General features: G+C 42.2%; 1 pseudogene; it reads right to left on the bottom strand.

Moving 5' to 3' along the window:
• Window positions 1–8,613: 8,613 nt before the first annotated feature.
• Window positions 8,614–8,729, bottom strand: LOC149457365 (U2 spliceosomal RNA; annotated as a pseudogene).
• Between the last annotated feature and the right edge of the window lie 1,549 nt (window positions 8,730–10,278).

Raw genomic sequence — 10,278 nt, 5'->3', positions numbered from 1 at the left:
AGAAAATGTTGGAATTCACCCAGTTATCTGATCGGCAGCCTCTCAGGCCCTTAGCCCTCTTAGCCAGCTCCTGCCCCCTCCACAGCCCAGCGTTCCAATGAGGACTGGAAGAGCAGAGCAGAGAGCCAGTGACTAACAGTCACAGCTCTCTGCTCAGTGAAGACAGAACTGAGTGATCAGCGATCATGCGATCGCTCAGTTCTCAGTCTTAGAACCAGCCAGGGACAGCTGCAGCTTTGGGCCAATGTTGCATCCACCTAGATGAGTATATGTGTTTATTTTTTTGATATCCCACCCTTCTCCTTTAAAGGACTTTATCACAATCACTGCCAAGCTACAATCACTTATATTAATTGCATCTTGCAGTGCCTCCAGGGAGCTACAATGGAATCTACCATACTCCCCTACAGTGTTACCTTTCCTGCAGTTAACTAAATATATTTTGAGATGCGAGCTTTTGGAAAACACTTAGTCCCCTTTTTCAGGTATGCAAAAAATTCACATAAAAATGTAATCAGCTGGCCACACCAAAGGTATTACCTACATTTTAACTTTACAACTACGATCTATGGTTAACATGGCACAACACTTTACTGCTTGCTAGGAAAATATTATTGTATGCTACTAATGATAATTATATATAAAATATAGCTATGTCTACAAAAGTACCCCATCACTGCCAATAAAAACTCACACATACCTTTATTATGTATAGACACCTACTTATATCTTTATGTAAAATATATTAGACTGTTGGTGGTGTGTGTTTGTGGTCTACAATCTGTTCACTGGAAATGGAGATTGTTTCTCTATTGCTGATAATTCCCCAGTGAGGTTCAGGCCAGAATCATTGCTGCCTTCACTTGTGTTATGCTACAATCACATAGAACTTTAGCCACAGTGACAGGAGTCTGCTGGATCCAGCTTCTGTTTTTGGGAGGTGTGAGTGGCTAGCTGTAGCTGTCGAGCCTGTACACTTCAATGACAGGGGCTGCAGCTATTCATGACTGTCTGCATCACCAGCGATTACCTTTACACTTTGACAGGAAGCAACACAAATGCATACTTCCATTATTACTGGTAGTTTTAATAACAACAATGTAACAGCCACACTGTCCCTGAAATATGCGAGGCACCCATAGACTATCATGTAAGAGTATTAATTATGCAATTCCTCCTTTTAACCACAAGATGGGAGTATGTAAATGCTGACCTTTTCCTTCTAGAACTTCCAGAAACACAAAGCATAGTGGGAAGCGTAGTTTGTAAGCAGCATCTGGACACTGCAGAGTTAAACTACATTTCCCAGATGCCCCAGGAGCAGCAGGGGAGGAGGGTGAAGAATCACACAGCCAGGGGCTTCAGGAGAGATAGAGAGGACTGTGTGGAGGGGGACTTTGTATTCACAGCTTTAGGAGCAAGAGGCTATCCCCCTTTACCTGTTTCTGTGTGGGCATCGCTGTGGGCAGAGCGGAGACCTTTCCTGGCAGCAGACTCTATTACTGGGTGCAAGTCTACTGCCACAGGCACCTCATCAGCAGGGTGGCTACTCAGGGCTACTTCCTGGTACACCCATGCAGACATTGCTGAATTCCTGGGTCGTCAGGTTGCCAATCGGGCATCTTTCATCTGACTAGAGAAAACACCAACACACTGCGCTTCACTTGCTAGATCTCAGGCAATCTTATATAATCTTGATTGGGTAGTGTTTGGGGGACTTACAATAATTGGAAATCATCATCATTATATGGATGTACAAAACTGCATATTGGTAATAAAGCCATCAACAATTTACGTGTAATGGTACATAGATTTCAAATATACACATGCAAAATATATATCAAAAATATAAGGTAAGGTTGTACTTTATTAGTTTGCTGCTAACACCGCTGGCTGGGGAAGGCTGCCTTCTGAGCAGGCTGGGAACCCAGTTGCTACAAAAGAGAACGGAACGGGAAGAGAGGCTGCCAATAGTGTAGCAAATTTTATTTGATAAAAAAAGGCATTAATTTTGCACTCACAGACATCGCTGGTAATGTGCATTGAATCAGACTCCAAATGGAGACATCAGTACACATCAGTGCCACTGTAAGTAGAACTGTGAAGCCAAAGCAGGAATCCAACCTGCCCAGGGTGCATTAGCTGGAGACCAGATCTGTTGGAGAGCTTTCTAAGGAGCTGTCAAATGTTCAGGGTGCTGTGACCAATCAGAACACGTTTCGGAGGCCAAATCACACCCCCTTCATCAGCCTCATCATTCTTCATCTGACTGAAGATCCTTCACCTGTTCTGAGACATTCTATCTCCATGGGCCTTGGTATCTCAAGGATTGGTGAGTGGGCAGAAGCTCACTTTTACCTCACATTCAGAGACCTTGCATGCAGGGACCTTTATACCCCCCCCCCTTTTTTTTTCTACATCAAGGTCCTTTCGCAGGGAAACACCATGTTTATTCTATCCAACCTTTGCTGGTTACAATTTTTTTTCAACCAGGTGTACCAGAGGGGCTGAGGACATTCTTGGGTTGGAGATGCAGAGCAGAGAACCCAAAATTACCAATCGGCTCCTTTGGGGGTAGCGCTACAATAAGAAATGAGCTGGGAGTACTGCATGCAGATATTACTATGACTTATCTCTCCATTGTCCTGATTTCCCCTGGACTGTCCCGTGATATCAACTAAATTCCAGCAAACAGCACACCCACCCTATGGTCTGGCACTGGGTGTTAGAATGCTAGTTCTGATGCCAATATAAGATCTCCCACTTGTCATTCCACAAACCTCTCCCCTATCAGCACTGATCATTCCGTACTAGAACCAGTAGATGGGAAATGGGACTGTGCAACTGCATATGAAATGATTTATATACTGTTCTGTATTCATATCATTGGGTTGAGTGGAGAGCCACATATTGGCTGTTCACTGCAATAGCAGTCTATTCTATTCTGAAAGAGGGAACAGGAAGTTTGACTCACACTTTAGTCCAGAGCCATTTTAGCTTCCAGAAGAACGCACCATTGAAGGCTTCCCTTCTCCCTTTGATACACATATGCCTGTAAGTTCTATCATTATGTTTGTCAAAGTCATATATACACTATATTGCCAAAAGTATTGGGACACCCCTCCAAATCATTGGATTCAGGTGTTCCAATCACCTCCATGGCCACAGGTGTATAAAATCAAGCACCTAGGCATGCAGACTGCTTCTACAAACATTTGTGAATGAATGGGTTGCTCTCAGGAGCTCAGTGAATTCAAGCCAACTGTCTGCAGAGTCAATAGCTTAGGACCTCCATACTTCGTGTGGCCTTCAGATTAGCACAACAACCGTGCATAGAGAGCTTCATGGAATGGGTTTCTATGGCCGAGCTGCTGCATCCAAGCCTTACATGACCAAGTGCAATGCAAAGTGTTGGATGCAGTGGGATAAAGCATGTCACCACTGGACTCTAGAGCAGTGGAGACATGTTCTCTGGAGTGATGAATCGCGCTTCTCTGTCTGGCAATCTGATGGACATGTCTGGGTTTGGTGGTTGCCAGGAGAACAGTGCTTGCCTGACTGCATTGTGCCAAGTGTAAAGTTTGGTGGGGGGAGGGGGGGGGGGATTATGGTGTGGGGTTGTTTTTCAGGGGTTGGGCTTGACCCCTTAGTTCCAGTGAAGGGAACTCTTAAGGCATCAGCATACCAAGATATTTTGGACAATTTCATGTTCCCAACTTTGTGGGAACAGTTTGGGGATGGTCCCTTCCTGTTCCATCATGACTGCGCACCAGTGCACAAAGCAATGTCCATCAAGACATGGATGAGCGAGTTTGGGGTAGAGGAACTTGACTGGCCTGCAGAGTACTGACCTCAAGTCGATAGTACACCTTTGGGATGAATTAGAGCAGAGGCTGCGAGCCAGGCCTTCTCATCCGACATCAGTGCCTGACCTGACAAACGCGCTTCTGGAAGAATGGTCAAACATTCCCATAGACACACTCCTAAACCTTGTGGACAGCTTTCCCAGAAGAGTTGAAGCTGTTCTAGCTACAAAGGGTGGGCCAACTCAGTACTGAACCCTACATACTAAGACTGGATGCCATTAAAGTTACAGTTCGTGTAAAGGCAGGTGTACCAATACTTTTGGCAGTATAGTGTATATCTAGATAGCATTTCAATATACCTAATATGATTTGTAATTAGCTATTTCTAAGAAATGTGTGAGACATTTAAACAAGCATATTGTAACTTCAGTTTATGTGAATGTATTGCAGTTTAACAGAACTATTCACAGAAATAAATTCAGTTTTGGAATGAAACACAATGCTGCTTCTGTCAGTTTTGTTAACCATTAGTAGGACAGCATACATACACTATATTGAAACATTGAAACATTCAATTAAAAATAACTGGGGTTAATTGAAGTTCATCCTTTGAAAACACGTGTACTAAACTACTCATGATAATGCTGCTATAGTTTCTGGTGCGATAGCTTTGGCAAGAGCCCTCTACCTGTTTTGTACAACACATTTTTGAGACTTCAGAAACAAAACCAAAAAAGTTAAACAGGCTCTAAATTCTGTGAAATACTTTAATTTAAAAAATTATAATTTTTTTTTATTTTAAATGAATATTTAGTACTCTAGTATTTAGTCTCATGGTTACTTAATATTAAATAAATAAATAAAACATCTACTGTGTATATATATATTATTATTGTTATTATTATAAAGAATTTATATAGCACCAACAGTTTGCGCAGTGTTTACAAAATGAAGGTACACATTACAGTTACAATACAATTTGGTACAAGAGGAAATGGAGGGCCCTGCTTGTTAGAGCTTACAAATATATATATATATATATATATATATATATATATATATATATATACTGTATATGTGTAGTAAGATGGAAGCAGGAAAACCATAAATGACACAGGGACACCCAGAAATATTCTGGCTGGGTTGTTTTGCACCTTCATTTTCAAAGCTGAAGTGCTTTGTACAGCAAGGTCATAGCATAAAACAAGCACAATCTCAGTGTGCCTAAGCTACTAACTAAATCAATATAATTTCTTTACTAACAGGGTGCCAACCTAGTAGGTTCCCCAAAACAGACAGACAGTGCATGTACCTTTTTAGTGTTCTGTAAGCACGCATATTTAACCACTTGCCTACAGGGCACTTATACCCCCTTCCTGACCAGGCCAATTTTCAGCTTTCGGCGCTATCACACTTTGAATGACAATTGCGCGGTCATGCAACACTGTACTAATATGAAATTTTTATCATTTTTTTGAGACAGCGCTTTCTTTTGGTAGTATTTAATCACCTCTGGTTTTTTTTATTTTTTGCTAAACAAACCAAAAACAACTGAAAATTTTGAAAAAAAAAAGTTTTTCTTAGTTTTTGTTATAAAATGTTGTAAATAAGTGATTTTTCTCCTTCACTGATGTGCGCTAATGAGGCTGGAGTGATGATCACTGATAGGCTGCACTGATGGGCACTGATTGGTGGCACACATGGGCACTGATGAGGACACACTAGTAGGTGGCATTGATGGGCATTGACAGGCATCACTGATGGGCACTGAAAGGCAGCACTCATATATGGCACTGATAGGTGGCCCCGATAGACGGCACTGACTGTCACTGATAGGTTGCATTGACTGGCACTGTTAGGTGGCACTGACTGGCTCTGTTAGGCGGCACTGACTGGCATTGATAGGTGGCACTGACAGGTGGCACTGAAAGGCAGCTCAGATGGGCACTGATATGTGGCATTGATGTGGTAGGCACCGATATGTGGCATTGATGTGGCACTGGCAGGTGGCATTGATGAGCACTGGCATTGATGGACACTGACAGGTGGCACTGCTGGGGCTACACTGATCATCAGGGCACACTAATCATCAGTGCTCTGATGATCAGTGTACATGTCCCCTCTGAGGAATGCTGATTACCAGCTCTCCTCTTCTCTCGAGCTGTCAGCGTGACAGCTCGTGAGAAGAGAAATAACCGATAACCGGCATTTCCTTACTTACATGCAATCAGCTGTGATTGGACACAGCTGATCACATGACCAAGCCAACGTCTTCGGCTCTTTCCGTTGATCGGTGATGCGGACACAGCGCATCACCGATCGTCACGCTGCGTGCCCCTGGAGCCACGCACGCATGGTTAGAGTGGGAGAACGTCATATGACGTCCTCCCAGAAAGAGAGAACCGCCTTGCGCTCGTCATTTCCCTATATGGCGGGTGGGAGGCGGTTAAAGACCTGTGGACAGTTTAGACTAAAACTGGGTACACACTATAAGAAAATTGGGCATCACGATCTTCCAGTTTTCCTTGATGTTTCACAGCAAGTTAAACCCGAGAATGGTACTAATTGTATGAAAATGCTCAAAAGAACAAAGGTTTCTTTTTAGTTTGACACAGAAACGTTGTAACATAGATTATTGCTGATCATGTGCAGTCTTTCATAGCCGATTTTTCTTGTACAAAAAACAGTACACATTAAAAGAAAATCGTTATCTGTAAATCAATGTGCAGTGCTATAATGTATGCTAATCAATACATCCAAACCAAACATTAATAAATATATAAATAATTGTGTTAACTTAATGCATTAAATAAATACTCATATATAATGTCATAAGTTCTGAACTAAAAAAATAATAGGCTAAATTCATATAATAAAATAAATCCATCAAAGCAAATCATGGGCTAAATTCATATAATAAAATAAAACCACCAAAGCAATTCATGGGCTAAATTCACGCAATAAAATCTAAATAAATCATATAAAGTGCTGTGATTATGAAAGTAAAGTCCAAAAGAAACACCAATCCAATCCTTCCTATAAACTGTGCCACCTTCTGTGCTTGATCCTTCTAAATGCAGTGATCAAACCTCCTCCAGGTGTGTGCTCACCTTATGTATCTGACCTCACATCACTGTTTGTTCAAAAACACTTTTTGTCCTTTCTTGGACATTGACGATGACCAATGGTCACACTCCGCTCCACTCCTCCAGAGTCACTCCATCTCATGAAAATAAGACTATAATAGCACTTTATCCTTAAAGACTTTTAATCCAATCAAATAACCATTGTCATTGCACTCACTTTTTCCTGGTGCCAGATCGCACCTGATATATACAGCATATACAATGGACGTGGCGGTCCTGTGCGATATCGCTCTCACCGATACACTTTCCTTCCAAGCGTCTTGGCGTCATCCACTTAGCCCCGCCCCTTTTTAATCATGAAAATCATTAGTTCTTTTCACATATGAGAAAAATTTTGCAGTTTTTCCTTTCAGATATTTTCGTTTTGGAAAGTCTGAACCTGATGTCAAAAGTTGTGTACACACTATACAAAAATCGAACAATCATTCTGGAGTGTATACTCATCTTCATAATCAGGTTTGGCTACCTGATATGGACCTATGAAATGGAGATTTTATCTGACCCAAAGCGCTACAAATCCTGCTGACTCCAGGACCCAGAACGGGACTTATTTAATGAGAAATTTCTGAGAAAACAACAAGATTGTTTTTTTTCACATCAGCATTTTAACTTCCACTGACCACAGACTCCATTTTGTATTCTGTAAGCTATGTTATACATTACATACTTCTGACCAATGTGTTTATTGTCTCAACAGTTGCGGGTTGTTATGTAGTGTCCCTTGGTTTTAATGGTGTAATACTTTAAGGTAGGCTTACTAGAAGTGTTAGCTCTCTGTCTACGTTCTCTTTTATTTTTTTAAAAAGATCCTTTAGGTTTATGAGTGACCTTGAGACTCTTTTTTTTTTTTTTAAGTCCGCAAACGTGCAACTATAACGAAAAAACCCGTAAGTGTTTCACAAAAAAGTGCAAGTGCAAAAACACCACACAAAAAGTGCACTTAGGGGTGTGCTGTGTCCTACCCCTAAAGGGGCTTGGACCGCTTACCCTGATCCCCCGGGGCACAAAGCTCCTGACGGGGACAAGGTTCCCACTTGGTCCTCCTGGCCAAAAGGCCTGGTGGACCACCGTTCCCTATGCCCAGCCGAAGCCGGACATTCAGTACTAGGCAAGGGGACTCTCCCGGAGAAGAGTCCTCTAGGGATCAGGGGAGGAAGGAACCGTATGGCCACACATCCTCCCCCTAGACTTCAGGGTAAAACACACACATAAGGCAAAGAAAAAGTGACAAACATGGGTAAGTGCTTAATAAATAAGAGAAAGAAAAAATAAAAAAGTGGTACCGTGCCGAATCGTGCACAGACCAGGCCCTGAGGCCCGTAGCAAAAATTGCCCTGAACTTAGCCAAAAGGCCTGGTCCTTAGGGCGCTGTGCAAAAAGAGGTGAAAAACAGTGGCCATGTGTCATCTTCACACCGTGGGGTCCCACACCCAAGTGTTACTAGTGACACCCTTGAGAGCGTCTTCCCCAGGGGGCACTGAGTTTGCGGACTTTTTGCGTCCCCAGCCCCTGGCCAGACCAAGGTAGATCCGTCCGAATCAGGAGGTACTGGGTCTTTCCAGTCTTCCCAGAGGAATTACTCCCGGGGCCCCAGCTTAACTCGTGGCGCTCCCCGGTTTCTGTTCCTCCGGTACTAGCCTTCCGGACCCCCATCATTCCAGTGAGGGTACTATACAACAACCATCCCCGCAAAGCTAGAATGGTCGGGAGCACCCCCACTGGACACTGATAAGAACAGATACTACACTTGATCTTAGCCAAAAGGCCGAGAAGCGATTATCCATAGATCAGTAATTATGGAGTATTTTGTGCATTCAAGTACTACTGCAAATGTGTGCATTGTATACTAGGAGTACGTTTTAGTTAGGTTAGAGCTAGGTTTAGATTGTGTTTAACGATGCCTCTTAAAGCCATGTCAAAATTTTTGCACAATGTAGTCAGGCCAACATTTTGCCGCAGCATGCTGTGTGCATTGCATGTTTACCCATCTCTAGGGTCTTGCTTTTTCTCAAGATGTAACATTGGGAGTTATGTAAATGACACATACTCGCCATTCACAAAATGATTTATAAATATTATGTTACACAAAAGTTTGTCAGTTTTGGTATGAGGGGTCAGTGGATGAAAAAAATTATTTCATGTGTAATGCAGAATATCATTGTAAAGTAAGCATTGCATGACAGTCATTCAAATGAAGAAAATAGGAAGATTACATACAGTGTCCACTTCTTTCCTGTATTCCAAATCAGCACAGGATACAAGATAAAGCTATGACACATTTCCCGCTATACTCAACGCTTTGTCAAAGAGTACATTATGAAAAACAATGAAAGAACCCTAAACAGGGCTAGATTGGGTGACTATCGAATGTCTGTGAGTTACCCATAAACATAATCCTTCTAGCTTCATTAGTGGAAATGGCAATCATCCACCATTGAATATGTGTTCTATCACTATGGTTTTCCTGCTGATCAACCAGCTCCAGAGTGGTCTTCAGGGCACCTTTCCTGTCCTTCTCAATAGGCTTTACATGATTTGTTGCTTTGAGTGACTGTAGGGTAAGGTTACTGTTAGGCTCCTGTAGATGATTTTGGGAATGCCTGTTTCCCAGGGATAGACACCTCACAACAGGGACTGTCCCTAGTAAACAGGCATTCTCAAACCACCTATGGGAGCCTAGCAGCGTTGCCTAAATCTTGAAATGTGCAGGTGCCAATTCCAGTTGCTCTGTGCAAACAACAATTGAAATTTTGCTGCTGGAACAACATGTAACACAGCATAAGGGCTCATGTACGCTGCAGCTGCTAAACTGATGTTCAGGAGCTGTTGAGCATTTTTATCAGCAGAATAAACTCTCCTTTATGTTTTCCTATGTGTCAACGTACACATAGTCGTTTACAGTAGTTTACAGGCACTTGAGTTTACAATTGTTTTCTTGAACGCACCAAAATTGCGTTCAGGAGTAGATTTCAAACACCAAACGCTTGTAAACGCGGTTAACATTGCGTTTAGAGGCGCTTGCGTTTAGAGGTGTTTTTTGACAGATCCATATCTAGATGCTGTCCAGAGCCTTTTTCTTCATCAAAAATGCATGCAAAGCATTTTCCATGTATTCAAATGGACCTAGTACACCAGTGCAGTCAGTTCCAGGTTTTGCGTAAAGGAAAAAATGGTAAAATGTGCCGCATTATGCTCATGATGGGATCCATAGTGAATACAACCAGAAAAGAGAGGTAATCTCTATTTCTCTCAAAATGTCTGAAATCGTTAATTATTTACTATTTTTCAGTGCATTCTGGGCATTTGGAAGGGTCTCCTGAGGTTAT

The sequence above is a fragment of the Staurois parvus genome, unplaced genomic scaffold (assembly GCF_062004578.1).
Source record: "Staurois parvus isolate SC_StPar_1 unplaced genomic scaffold, SC_StPar_1.0 ptg000324l, whole genome shotgun sequence".
NCBI classification, from domain to species: Eukaryota; Metazoa; Chordata; class Amphibia; order Anura; family Ranidae; genus Staurois; species Staurois parvus.
This window is presented reverse-complemented; position numbering and strand designations above follow the sequence as displayed.